Here is a 13235-nt window from a genome sequence, read left to right as displayed (position 1 = left end):
TTTTTTAAAATTTTATTTTATTTTTAAACTTTACATAATTGTATTAGTTTTGCCAAATACGAAAATGAATCCACCACAGGTATACATGTGTTCCCCATCCTGAACCCTCCTCCCTCCACATAACATCCCTCTGGGTCGTCCCAGTGCACTAGCCCCAAGCATCCAGTATCCCGCATCGAACCTGGACTGGCATCTTGTTTCATACATGATATTTTACATGTTTCAATGCCATTCTCCCAGATCTTCCCACCCTCTCCCTCTCCCACAGAGTCCATAAGACTGTTCTATACATCAGTGTCTCTTTTGCTGTCTCGTACACAGGGTTATTGTTACCATCTTTCTAAATTCCATATATATGCGTTAGTATACTGTATTGGTGTTTTTCTTTCTGGCTTACTTCACTCTGTATAATAGGCTCCAGTTTCATGCACCTCATTAGAACTGATTCAAATGTATTCTTTTTAATGGCTGAGTAATACTCCATTGTGTATATGTACCACAGCTTTCTTATCCATTCATCTGCTGATGGACATCTAGGTTGCTTCCATGTCCTGGCTATTATAAACAGTGCTGCGATGAACATTGGGGTACATGTGTCTTCTTCAATTCTGGTTTCCTCAGTGTGTATGCCCAGCAGTGGGATTGCTGGATCATAGGGCAGTTCTATTTCCAGTTTTTTAAGGAATCTCCACACTGTTCTCCATAGTGGCTGTACTAGTTTGCATTCCCACCAACCGTGTAAGAGGGTTCCCTTTTCTCCACACCCTCTCCAGCATTTATTATTTGTAGACTTTTGGATCACAGCCATTCTGACTGGCGTGAAATGGTACCTCATAGTGGTTTTGATTTGCATTTCTCTGATACTGAGTGATGTTGAGCATTTTTTCATGTGTTTGTTAACCATCTGTATGTCTTCTTTGGAGAAATGTCTATTTAGTTCTTTGGCCCATTTTTTGATTGAGTCATTTATTTTTCTGGAGTTGAGCTGTAGGAGTTGCTTGTATATTTTTGAGATTAGTTGTTTGTCAGTTGCTTCATTTGCTATTATTTTCTCCCATTCTGAAGGCTGTCTTTTCACCTTGCTAATAGTTTCCTTTGATGTGCAGAAGCTTTTAAGGTTAATTAGGTCCCATTTGTTTATTTTTGCTTTTATTTCCAATATTCTGGGAGGTGAGTCATAGAGGATCCTGCTGTGGTGTATGTCAGAGAGTGTTTTGCCTATGTTCTCCTCTAGGAGTTTTATAGTTTCTGGTCTTACGTTTAGATCTTTAATCCATTTTGAGTTTATTTTTGTGTATGGTGTTAGAAAGTGTTCTAGTTTCATTCTTTTACAAGTGGTTGACCAGATTTCCCAGCACCACTTGTTAAAGAGGTTGTCTTTAATCCATTGTATATTCTTGCCTCCTTCGTCAAAGATAAGGTGTCCATATGTGCGTGGATTTATCTCTGGGCTTTCTATTTTGTTCCATTGATCTATATTTCTGTCTTTGTGCCAGTACCATACTGTCTTGATAACTGTGGCTTTGTAGTAGAGCCTGAAGTCAGGTAGGTTGATTCCTCCAGTTCCATTCTTCTTTCTCAAGATCGCTCTGGCTATTCGAGGTTTTTTGTATTTCCATACAAATTGTGAAATTATTTGTTCTAGCTCTGTGAAGAATACTGTTGGTAGCTTGATAGGGATTGCATTGAATCTATAAATTGCTTTGGGTAGTATACTCATTTTCACTATATTGATTCTTCCAATCCATGAACATGGTATATTTCTCCATCTATTAGTGTCCTCTTTGATTTCTTTCACCAGTGTTTTATAGTTTTCTGTATACAGGTTTTAGTTTCTTTAGGTAGATATATTCCTAAGTATTTTATTCTTTCTGTTGCAATGGTGAATGGAATTGTTTCCTTAATTTCTCTTTCTGTTTTCTCATTATTAGTGTATAGAAATGCAAGGGATTTCTGTGTGTTGATTTTATATCCTGCAACTTTACTATAGTCATTGATTAGTTCTAGTAATTTTCTGGTGGAGTCTTTAGGGTTTTCTATGTAGAGGATCATGTCATCTGCAAATAGTGAGAGTTTTACTTCTTTTCCAATTTGGATTCCTTTTATTTCTTTTTCTGCTCTGATTGCTGTGGCCAAAACTTCCAAAACTATGTTGAATAGTAATGGTGAAAGTGGGCACCCTTGTCTTGTTCCTGACTTTAGAGGAAATGCTTTCAATTTTTCACCATTGAGGATAATGTTTGCTGTGGGTTTGTCATATATAGCTTTTTTTATGTTGAGGTATGTTCCTTCTATTCCTGCTTTCTGGAGAGTTTTTATCATAAATGGGTGTTGAATTTTGTCAAAGGCTTTCTCTGCATCTATTGAGATAATCATATGGTTTTTATTTTTCAATTTGTTAATGTGGTGTATTACATTGATTGATTTGCGGATATTGAAGAATCCTTGCATCCCTGGGATAAAGCCCACTTGGTCATGGTGTATGATCTTTTTAATGTGTTGTTGGATTCTGATTGCTAGAATTTTGTTAAGGATTTTTGCATCTATGTTCATCAGTGATGTTGGCCTGTAATTTTATTTTTTTGTGGGATCTTTGTCAGGTTTTGGTATTAGGGTGATGGTGGCCTCATAGAATGAGTTTGGAAGTTTACCTTCCTCTGCAATTTTCTGGAAGAGTTTGAGCAGGATAGGTGTTAGCTCTTCTCTAAATTTTTGGTAGAATTCAGCTGTGAAGCCGTCTGGATCTGGGCTTTTGTTTGCTGGAAGATTTTTGATTACAGTTTCAATTTCCGTGCTTGTGATGGGTCTGTTAAGATTTTCTATTTCTTCCTGGTCGAGTTTTGGAAAGTTGTACTTTTCTAAGAATTTGTCCATTTCTTCCACGTTGTCCATTTTATTGGCATATAATTGTTGATAGTAGTCTCTTATGATCCTTTGTATTTCTGTGTTGTCTGTTGTGATCTCTCCATTTTCATTTCTAATTTTATTGATTTGATTTTTCTCCCTTTGTTTCTTGATGAGTCTGGCTAATGGTTTGTCAATTTTATTTATCCTTTCAAAGAACCAGCTTTTGGTTTTATTGATTTTTGCTATGGTCTCTTTTGTTTCTTACGCATTTATTTCTGCTCTAATTTTTAAGATTTCTTTCCTTCTACTAACCCTGGGGTTCTTCATTTCTTCCTTTTCTAGTTGCTTTAGGTGTAGAGTTAGGTTATTTATTTGACTTTTTTCTTGTTTCTTGAGGTGTGCCTGTATTGCTATGAACTTTCCCCTTAGGACTGCTTTTACCGTGTCCCACAGGTTTTGGGTTGTTGTGTTTTCATTTTCATTCGTTTCTATGCAAATTTTGATTTCTTTTTTGATTTCTTCTGTGATTTGTTGGTTATTCAGCAGCGTGTTGTTCAGCCTCCATATGTTGGAATTTTAAATAGTTTTTCTCCTGTAATTGAGATCTAATCTTACTGCATTGTGGTCAGAAAAGATGCTTGGAATGATTTCTATTTTTTTGAATTTACCAAGGCTAGATTTATGGCCCAGGATTGATCTATCCTGGAGAAGGTTCCATGTGCACTTGAGAAAAAGGTGAAGTTCATTGTTTTGGGATGAAATGTCCTATAGATATCAATTAGGTCTAACTGGTCTATTGTATCGTGTAAAGTTTGTGTTTCCTTGTTAATTTTCTGTTTAGTTGATCTATCCATAGGTGTGAGTGGGGTATTAAAGTCTCCCACTATTATTGTGTTATTGTTAATTTCTCCTTTCATACTTGTTAGCATTTGTCTTACATACTGCGGTGCTCCTTTGTTGGGTGCATATATATTTATAATTGTTATATCTTCTTCTTGGATTGATCCTTTGATCATTATGTAGTGACCTTCTTTGTCTCTTTTCACAGCCTTTGTTTTAAAGTCTAATTTATCTGATACGAGTATTGCTACTCCTGCTTTCTTTTGGTCCCTATTTGCATGGAAAATCTTTTTCCAGCCCTTCACTTTCAGTCTGTATGTGTCCCCTGTTTTGAGGTGGGTCTCCTGTAGACAACATATGTAGGGGTCTTGTTTTTGTATCCATTCAGCCAGTCTTTGTCTTTTGGTTGGGGCATTCAACCCATTTACGTTTAAGGTAATTACTGATAAGTATGATCCCGTTGCCATTTACTTTATTGTTTGGGGTTCGAATTTATACACCATTTTTGTGTTTCCTGTCTAGAGAATATCCTTTAGTATTTGTTGGAGAGCTGGTTTGGTGGTGCAGAATTCTCTCAGCTTTTGCTTGTCTGAAAAGCTTTTGATTTCTCCTTCATACTTGAATGAAATCCTTGCTGGGTACAATAATCTGGGCTGTAGGTTATTTTCTTTCATCATTTTAAGTATGTCTTGCCATTCCCTCCTGGCTTGAAGAGTTTCTATTGAAAGATCAGCTGTTATCCTTATGGAAATTCCCTTGTGTGTTATTTGTTGTTTTTCTCTTGCTGCTTTTAATATTTGTTCTTTGTGTTTGATCTTTGTTAATTTGATTAATATGTGTCTTGGGGTGTTTCTCCTTGGGTTTATCCTGTTTGGGACTCTCTGGGTTTCTTGAACTTGTGTGATTACTTCCTTCCCCATTTTTGGGAAGTTTTCAACTATTATTTCCTCAAGTATTTTCTCATGGTCTTTCTTTTTGTCTTCTTCTTCTGGAATCCCTATGATCCGAATGTTGTAGCGTTTAATATTGTCCTGGAGGTCTCTGAGATTGTCCTCATTTCTTTTAATTCGTTTTTCTTTTATCCTCTCTGATTCATTTATTTCTACCATTCTATCTTCTAATTCACTAATCCTATCTTCTGCCTCTGTTATTCTACTATTTGTTGCCTCCAGAGTGTTTTTAATTTCATTCATTGCATTATTCATTATATATTGACTCTTTTTTATTTCTTCTAGGTCCTTGTTAAACCTTTCTTGCATCTTCTCAATCCTTGTCTCCAGGCTATTTATCTGTGATTCCATTTTAATTTCGAGATTTTGGATCAATTTCACTATCATTATTTGGAATTCTTTATCAGGTAGATTCCCTATCTCTTCCTCTTTTGTTTGGTTTGGTGGGCATTTATCCTGTTCCTTTATCTGCTGGGTATTCCTCTGTCTCTTCATCTTGTTTATATTGTTGGTTTTGGGGTATCCTTTCTGTATTCTGGCAGTTTGTGGAGTTCTCTTTATTGTGGCTTTTCTTTGCTGTGTGTGGGTTTGTACAGGTGGCTTGTCAAGGTTTCCTGGTTAGGGAAGCTTGTGTCGGTGTTCTGGTGGGTGGAGCTGTATTTCTTCTCTCTGGAGTGCAATGAAATGTCCAGTAATGAGTTATGAGATGTCTTTGGTTTGGGGGTGACTTTGGGCAGCTTGTATCTTGAAGCTCAGGGCTGTGTTCCTTTGTTGCTGGAGAATTTGCTTGGTATGTCTTGACCTGGAACTTGTTGGCCCTTGTGTGGTGCTTGGTTTCAGTGTTGGTATGGAGGCGTTTGATGAGCTCCTGTCAATTAATGTTCCTTGAAGTCAGGAGTTCCCTGGAGTCAGGGTTAGGACTTAAGCCTCCTGCTTCCAGTTATTGGTCTTATTTTTACAGTAGTTTCAAAACTTCTCCTTCTATACAGCACCATTGATAAAACATCTACGTTAAAGATGAACAGTTTCTCTACTGTGAGGGTCACTCAGAGAGGTTCACAGTGTTACATGGAGAAGAGAAGAGGGAGGAGAGAGTTGGAGGTGACCCAAATAAGATGAGGTGGAATCAATAGTGGAGAGAGTGGGGTAGCCAGTAGTCACTTCCTTATGTGCACTCCACAACTGGACCAGTCAGAGATGTTCACGGAGTTATACAGAGAAGAGAAGAAGGAGGAAGGAGACAGAGGTGGCCAGAAGGATAAAAGGGGGGAATGAAAAGAAGGGAGACAGCTCCATCCAGTAATCAGTTCCCTAAGTGTTCTCCACCGTCTGGAACACACAGAAACTCACAGAGTTGGGTAGAGTAGAGAGGGGTTAGGGAGGAGACACAGGCGACCTGGTGGAGAAAAAGGAGAGTCCAAAGGGAGGGAGAGCAGTCAAGCCAGTAATCTCACTCTCTAGTGAAAAATGGGTCCTGAGGATTGGGTTCTTAAAGGTACAAAATTGGTAACAAATACATAAAAGCAAAAATTAAAAATCTAGAGTAGAGTTTGGAATTTCAAAAATACAATGTTAAAGAAAAGAAGAAGGAAAAGAAAGAGAGAAAAAACGAACAAAGAAAAACAAACAAGGTCACAAAAATTATAAAGAAAATACAGGTACAAAATTGGTAACTAATACCAAAAAGCAGAAATTAAAAATCTAGAGTAGAGTTTGGAATTTCAAAAATACAATGTTAAACAAAAGGAAGAAGAGACATAAAGAGAGAAAACAAACAAACAAACAAAAACAAACAATGTCGCAAAAATTATAAAGAAAATACAGGTACAAAATTAATATCAAATACCAAAAAGCATGAATTAAAAATCTAGAGTAGAGTTTGGAATTTCAGATATACAACGTTATATAAAAGAAGAAGAGAAAGAAACAGAAAAAAAAAAGTCACAGAAATTATAAAAAAAACTATAGGTACAAAATTGATAACATATACCAAAAAGCTAAAATTAAAAAACTAGAGTAGAGTTTGGAATTTCAAAAATACAATGTTAAAGAAAAGAAGAAAAGAAGGAAAAAAAAAACAAGGTTGAAAAATTATAATATATATATATATATATATGAAGTTTGCTGAAGAAGAAAAAAATAGGGTCTTTTTTTTTTTTTTGCAAAGTAATAGGTTATAAAAGTGAAAATTAAAGGAACAATAGAGGACTTAAAAAAATTTTTTTTTCTAAAAATTAAAAAAAAAGAGAGAAAGAAAGAATGATCATAAAAATAGTAAAAATATATCTAGGACTTTCTCTGGTTTTGTTGTGAGTATTGTGGGTTCAGTTCATCTTTGGCTAGTTCCTTGGTCCGACTTATATTTCTCAAGATCTATAGGCCCCTTCCTATGTAGTCTGTAGTAACCATGGGGTTTTAATCTATTGCCTGTAGCTTCCAAGGCGTTTCCCTCTGTTATAGCTTCTTCTGTTTGCTGGTCTCTTCAGTGTCTGGTTACCGCCCTGACACAAAGGGGACGGTGGGGGAAACTTTGTTTTTTTTTTTTTTAGGCTCACTTGTTCAGTCGCGCTGTGGGGAGGGAGGGAGGGATGCTGCAAACAAATAACACTGGCGTGCGCTCGCAGTGCCTCAGCCACCCTGGGTCTGCCCCCGCTCACAGCGCGTGTAGCCTCCCTGCCCACACTGCTTGGGCTCTAGGTTGTTCCGCCGGGAACAATCCGAGGCCGGCCCTGGACTGCATGCACCTCCCAGGTCCAAGCCGCTCAGGTTCAGGCACTCGGGTAGTCCTCAGAGGTGCAGACTCGGTTGGGCCTGCGTTTTGTGCACTTCCCAGGTCCGAGCAGCTCAGGTGATGAGGTGTTTGGCGAGCGCCAATGCTGTGACTTATCGCCTCCCCATCACTCGGTTATCTGGGTGTAAAACCGGCGCACCTTCTCAGGCAGATGTTGACCGTCCAGACCCCCAAGAAGTTTTAGTTAGCAAAGAAGCCTGCTTACAGTTTTATAGATAATGTCTCTCTGGGGCTGCGATTGCCCCCTTCCGGCTCTGGCTGCCTGTCACCGAAGGGGGAAGGTCTGCAGCCGGCTATCTCTGTTCAGTCCTTTGTTCCGTGTGCGGGCCTGGCGGTGTCTTAGGTTGGGGCTGGCTTTTTGCGTGGTAGATATCCCACAGTCTGGTTTGCTAGCCCAGATTATTTTGCTCAGATAGTGCTCAGGGTATTCAGGCCAGATTCTTACTCTGAACGATGCAGCCCGCGCCACGCCTCCCTGCCCAGCCCCCGCTTGCTAATGGCATGTGCAGGCGTCTGCGCTGCTTCTCCGCTGGGGGAGTTACCGTAGGGCTTGCAATCTGCGAGTTTTAATTGTTAATTTATTTTTTCTCCCTGTTATGTTGCCCTCTGTGCTTCCAAAGCTTGGCACAGATTCGGCAGTGAGAAAGTTTCCTGGTATTTGGAAACTTCTCTCTTTTTAAGACTCCCTTCCCGGGACGGAGCTCCGTCCCTCCCTCTTTTGTCTCTTTTTTTGTCTTCTATATTTTTTCCTACTTCCTTTCGAAGAGTTGGGTTGCTTTTCTGGGTGCCTGATGTCCTCTGCCGGCATTCAGTATTTGTTTTGTGGAATTTACTCAACGTTTAAATGCTCTTTTGATGAATTTGTGGGGGAGAAAGTGTTCTCCCCGTCCTACTCCTCCGCCATCTTGGCTCCTCCCCCCCTTTTCAGTTTTTAAATAGTGTCTTTAGAAAAGCAAAAGTTTTAATTTAATGAAGTCTAATTTAACCATCTTTTTCTTCCATTGTCCATGCATTTTGTGACATATCTAACTTTTGTTGTTGTTGTTGTTTAACCTAAGGCCACAAAGATTTTCTCCTCCTTTTTTTCCCAGAATTTTTATATTTTATTTTTGTTTAGGCCTACAATCCTTTCAGAATAATTTGTATATATAAGATAAGGGCCAAAGTTCTTATTTGCATGTGCTTAGTTGCTCAGTCGTGTCCAACTCTTTGTAACCCTTTGGACTGTGGCCTACCAGGCTCCTCTGTCCATGGGATTTTCCAGGCAAGAATACTGGAGTGGGTTACCATTTCCTCCTCCAGGGAAACTTTCTGACCCAGGGATCAAACCTGCTTCTCCTATATCTCCTGCATTGGCAGGTGGATTCTTCACCCACTGAGCCATACCAGTAGCCAATTATTCCAGCACTATTTGTTGAAAAGACCATCCTTTGCCCATTGAATTACTCTAGCTCCTTTGTTGAAATTCTTGCTCTCTCTTCTATTCCACTGATCTATACATTAATCCTAATGCTAGTACTACACTGTTTCGATTAGTAAAATTTCATGGTAAACCATGAAATCGAGTGGTATAGGCTTTTAATTTTTTTCTTTTCATCAAAGTTCATCTTTTCATCATGAATCACTTGGCTATTCTATGTATGTAGAATTCTCATGTGGATTTAAGAGTAACTTTATTAAATTCTTAAAAAAAAAAAACAAACAAAAAACCAACCCAATGGGTTTTTGACTAGAATAGCATTGACACCACAAGCCATAATGGGAAAAACTTGAAATCTTAATAGTAAAAGCTCTTCTATAAAGCTCAATATATGTCATGTATTTGTATCTTCTTTAATTAATTCCAGCAATGTTTTATAGTTTTTAGTTTATAAAATTTGAACACAGTTTGTTAAATATGTCCACGAGTATTTCATATTTTTATGCTATTTAACTGGTATTGATTTTTAAATGTCATCTTTTAGTTATGCCTTGCTAACATTTAGAAACAAAATTGATTTTGTATAATTGCTTTGAATATACAATCTTGCTAAATTTGCTTATACATTTTTCCTTTTTTTTTTTTTTTGTAGAATGCATAGCATTTTATTCATAAACATTCCTTAAGCAGGTAAGGTCAGTTTTATTCTTCTATTATAATTTATATGGATTTTTTGGGGGAAGTGTGGTTATTCTTCTGGCTAGGTCTTCCAGTGCAATGTAGGAAAAAAGGTGGAGGTGGGGGACATATTTGGCTCTTCGCAACTAGGGAGAAAATACTCAGCATTTCATTATTAAGTATAGGCTGTGGGTTTCTCATAGATATTCTTTGTTATATGGACAATCTTCTATCAAATTGCTTGCCTAGTAAGAGTTTTCTATCAGGAATTGATGTTGAATTTTGTCAAATGCTTTTTCTGTATCTATGCTGATAATTTTGGAGAAGGCAATGGAACCCCACTCCAGTACTCTTGCCTGGAAAATCCCATGGGTGGAGGAGCCTGGTAGGCTGCAGTCCGTGGGGTCACGAAGAGTTGGACACGACTGAGTGACTTCACTTTCACTTTTCACTTTCATGTATTGGAGAAGGAAATGGCAACCTACTTGTGTGTTCTTGCCTGGAGAATCCCAGGGACAGGGGAGCCTGGTGGGCTGCCGTCTATGGGGTCGCACAGAGTCGGACACGACTGAAGCAACTTAGCAGTAGCAGCAGCAGCAGCAGCAGCGTGCTGATAATTATATCATTTTTTGCTTTAAAACCTGTTAGTAGGTGTATTACATTGACTACTGTACAAATGTCTCCACAAATGTCAACACTGCATTAGTGAGAGAAAACCCACTTGCTTATGTTGTATTTTTTCTTCAATTATTGCTAGATTATATTTGTTAAAGTATATTTTATAAACTTTAAGTTATAAACATATCCATTTTGTCTTGCCTTATTGCTTGCACTGTTTCTGACAATGCTATTAGTCTTATTTTTGTTCCCCTGTATGCAATGTGCCACTTTTTTCCTGGCTGCTTTTAACATTTGATCTTTTACAATGGTTTTGAGATATTTGATTTATACACATCTTGGTGTAGTTTGCTTCATGATTCTTGTCTTCAGGTTTATTGAGCTTCTTTGAAATGTGGATTGATAGTTTTCAACAAATTTATAAAATTATATTTTCAAACATTTTTGAAAATATTTTTCATACAAATATGATGTTTCCTGCTGCAATGCAGGGGACCCCAATTCAATTCCTGGGTCAGGAAGATCCACTGGAGAAGGGATAGGCTACCCACTTCAGTATTCTTGGGCTTCCCTTGTGACTCAGCTGGTAAAGAATCCATCTGCAATGTGGGAGACCTGGGTTTGATCCCTGGGTTGGAAAGATCCCCTGGAGGAGGGAAGGATACCCCCTCCAGTTTTATGGCCTGGAGAATTCCATGGATTATACAGGAGAGTCGGACATGACTGAGACTTTCACTTCACTTCATGATGTTTTTCATATAATATAAATGCTATTATATTTTCAAACATTTTTCTATCTTTTCTTCTCTCTCATTTCCTTCCTCAACTTGGAATACATGTAAATTAGGTAGCTTGAAGTGGTCCCACAACTCACTGATGTTTCATTCACTACTTTTACTTGTGAAATACTCATATTTGTTGGCCTTTTACCCATACAATGGCACTGAGAGGGAAATACTATGCTGTTCATGTTGTAAAGGAGGAAACCAAGACTAAGAGGTTGACTTCCTTGACATTTGTTATTTAGCAAATAGTTTTAAGCATCGGTGATTAGCTGAACACTGGGGATCCAGTGTTTATATATTGAACACAAATAAATATGACATGGTCCCTGATTTTGTTTTCTACTCAGTATATACAAATCAGAATAATTATAATAAATGTCCTCATACCCATCACTCTGCATCAGTAATGATTAATTTATGACAAGTTTATTTCACCCATGTGAAGGAGGCAGCAGAGAATGAGATGGTTAGATAGTATTACCAACTCAAAGGAAATGACTTTGAGCAAACTCTGGGAGAATAGTGGAGCACAGAGGAGCCCGGCATGCTGTAGTTCACACAGCGTGTCAGACATGACTTCGCAACTGAACAACAAAGTTCATCCTATCCCCTCCTCTCAGCTTTTATATAGTGCTTTTTAACATTTTATTTTGAAATAATTATCAATTCACATGAAGCTACAAAGATAGTACAGAGAAGACTGAGGTATCTTTTACCCTGTTTTTCGTGGTTATATCTTAGGTAAGCAAAGTACAATATCAAAAACATTGACACTGATACAACATGTGAATAGTGTTTTGTTTGTTTGCTGTAATTGCATATTGGATTCATTTAACCACCACTGAAATCAAAATAAAAACCATTTTATCCCATGAATATCTCACTTATATTACTACTTTAGAGTCATACTAACCGTCTTCCTAACTTTTGTCCCAGATGGTCAAGGCTGAAATCAGATTGATTATATTTTTTGCAGCCAAAGAAGGAGAAGCTCTATACAGTCAGCAAAAACAAGACTAGGAGCTGACTGTGGCTCAGATCATGAAGTCCTTATTGCCAAATTCAGACTTAAATTGAAGTAAGTAGGGAAAACAACTAGACCTTTCAGGTATGACCTATATCAAATCCTTTATGATTATACAGTAGAAGTGACAAATAGATTCAAGGGATTAGATCTGATAGAGTGCCTGAAGAACTATGGATGGAGGTTCGTGACTTTGTACAGGATGCAGTGATCAAGACCATCCTCAAGAAAAAGAAAGGCAAAAAAGCAAACTGGTTGTCTGAGGAGGACTTACAAATAGCTGAGAAAAGAAGGGAAGCTAAAGGCAAAGGAGTAAAGGAAAGATATACCCATTTGAATGCAGAGTTCTTTTCTTTGGAATGCTATTCCAAAGAATAGCAAGGAGAGATAAGAAAGCCTTCCTCATTGATCAATGTAAAGAAAGAGAAGAAAACAATAGAATGGGAAGGACTAGAGATCTGTTCCCTGGAGGAGGGCATGGCAACCCACTCCAGTATTCTTGCCTGGAGAATACCATGGACAGAGGAGCCTGGCAGGCTATGGTCCATGGGGTCGCAAAGAGCTGGACATGACTGAGTGACTTTGTATGCACACAGAGATCTCTTCAAGAAAATTATAGATACCCAGGAAACATTTATTGCAAAAATAGGCACAATAAAGGACAGAAATTGTATGGACCTAACAGAAGCAGAAGATATTAAGAAGAGGTGACAAGAATACACAGAAGAACTGTACAAAAAAGACCGTAATGACCCAGATAACCACAATGGTGTGGTCAGTCACCTACAGCCAGACATCCTGGAATACAAAGTCAGTGGCCTTTAGGAAGCATCACTATGAACAAAGCTAGTGGAGGTGATGGAATTCCAGTTGAGCTATTTCAAAACCGAAAAAATGATGCTGTGAAAGTGCTATACTCAATATGCCAGATAATCTGGAAAACTCAGCAGTGGCCACAGGACTTGAAAAGGTCAGTTTTCTTTTCAGTCCTAAAGAAAGACAATGCCAAAGAATATTCAAACTACTGCACAATAGCACTCATCTCACATACTAGCAAAGTAATGCTCAAAATTCTCCAGGCCAGGCTTCAACAGTACATGAACTATGAAATTCCAATGTTCAAGCTGGATTTAGAAAAGGCAGAGGAACCAGAGATCAAATTGTCAACATCTGTTGAATCATTGAAAAACCAAGAAAATTCCAGAAAAATATCTACTTCTGCATTATTGACTATGCCAAAGCCTCTGACTGTGTGGTCACAAGACACTATGGAAAATTCTTC

At 38.1% G+C, this 13235-nt stretch overlaps 1 long non-coding RNA gene across 1 annotated transcript in view; it reads left to right on the top strand.

Moving 5' to 3' along the window:
* LOC133247192 (uncharacterized) overlaps nt 1–12646 on the top strand; it is a 50616-nt gene extending 37970 nt beyond the window's left edge. Inside the window, exon 2 of the long non-coding RNA XR_009736300.1 lies at nt 9501–12646. This is a non-coding gene — a long non-coding RNA (uncharacterized LOC133247192). The remainder of the gene's footprint in view (nt 1–9500) is intronic.
* The last annotated feature ends 589 nt before the right edge of the window (nt 12647–13235 follow it).

Source organism: Bos javanicus, chromosome 5 (genome assembly GCF_032452875.1).
Source record: "Bos javanicus breed banteng chromosome 5, ARS-OSU_banteng_1.0, whole genome shotgun sequence".
Lineage (NCBI taxonomy): Eukaryota > Metazoa > Chordata > Mammalia > Artiodactyla > Bovidae > Bos > Bos javanicus.
Note: the sequence above shows the minus strand (reverse complement) of the source record. Positions and strands in the feature narration are given on the sequence as shown.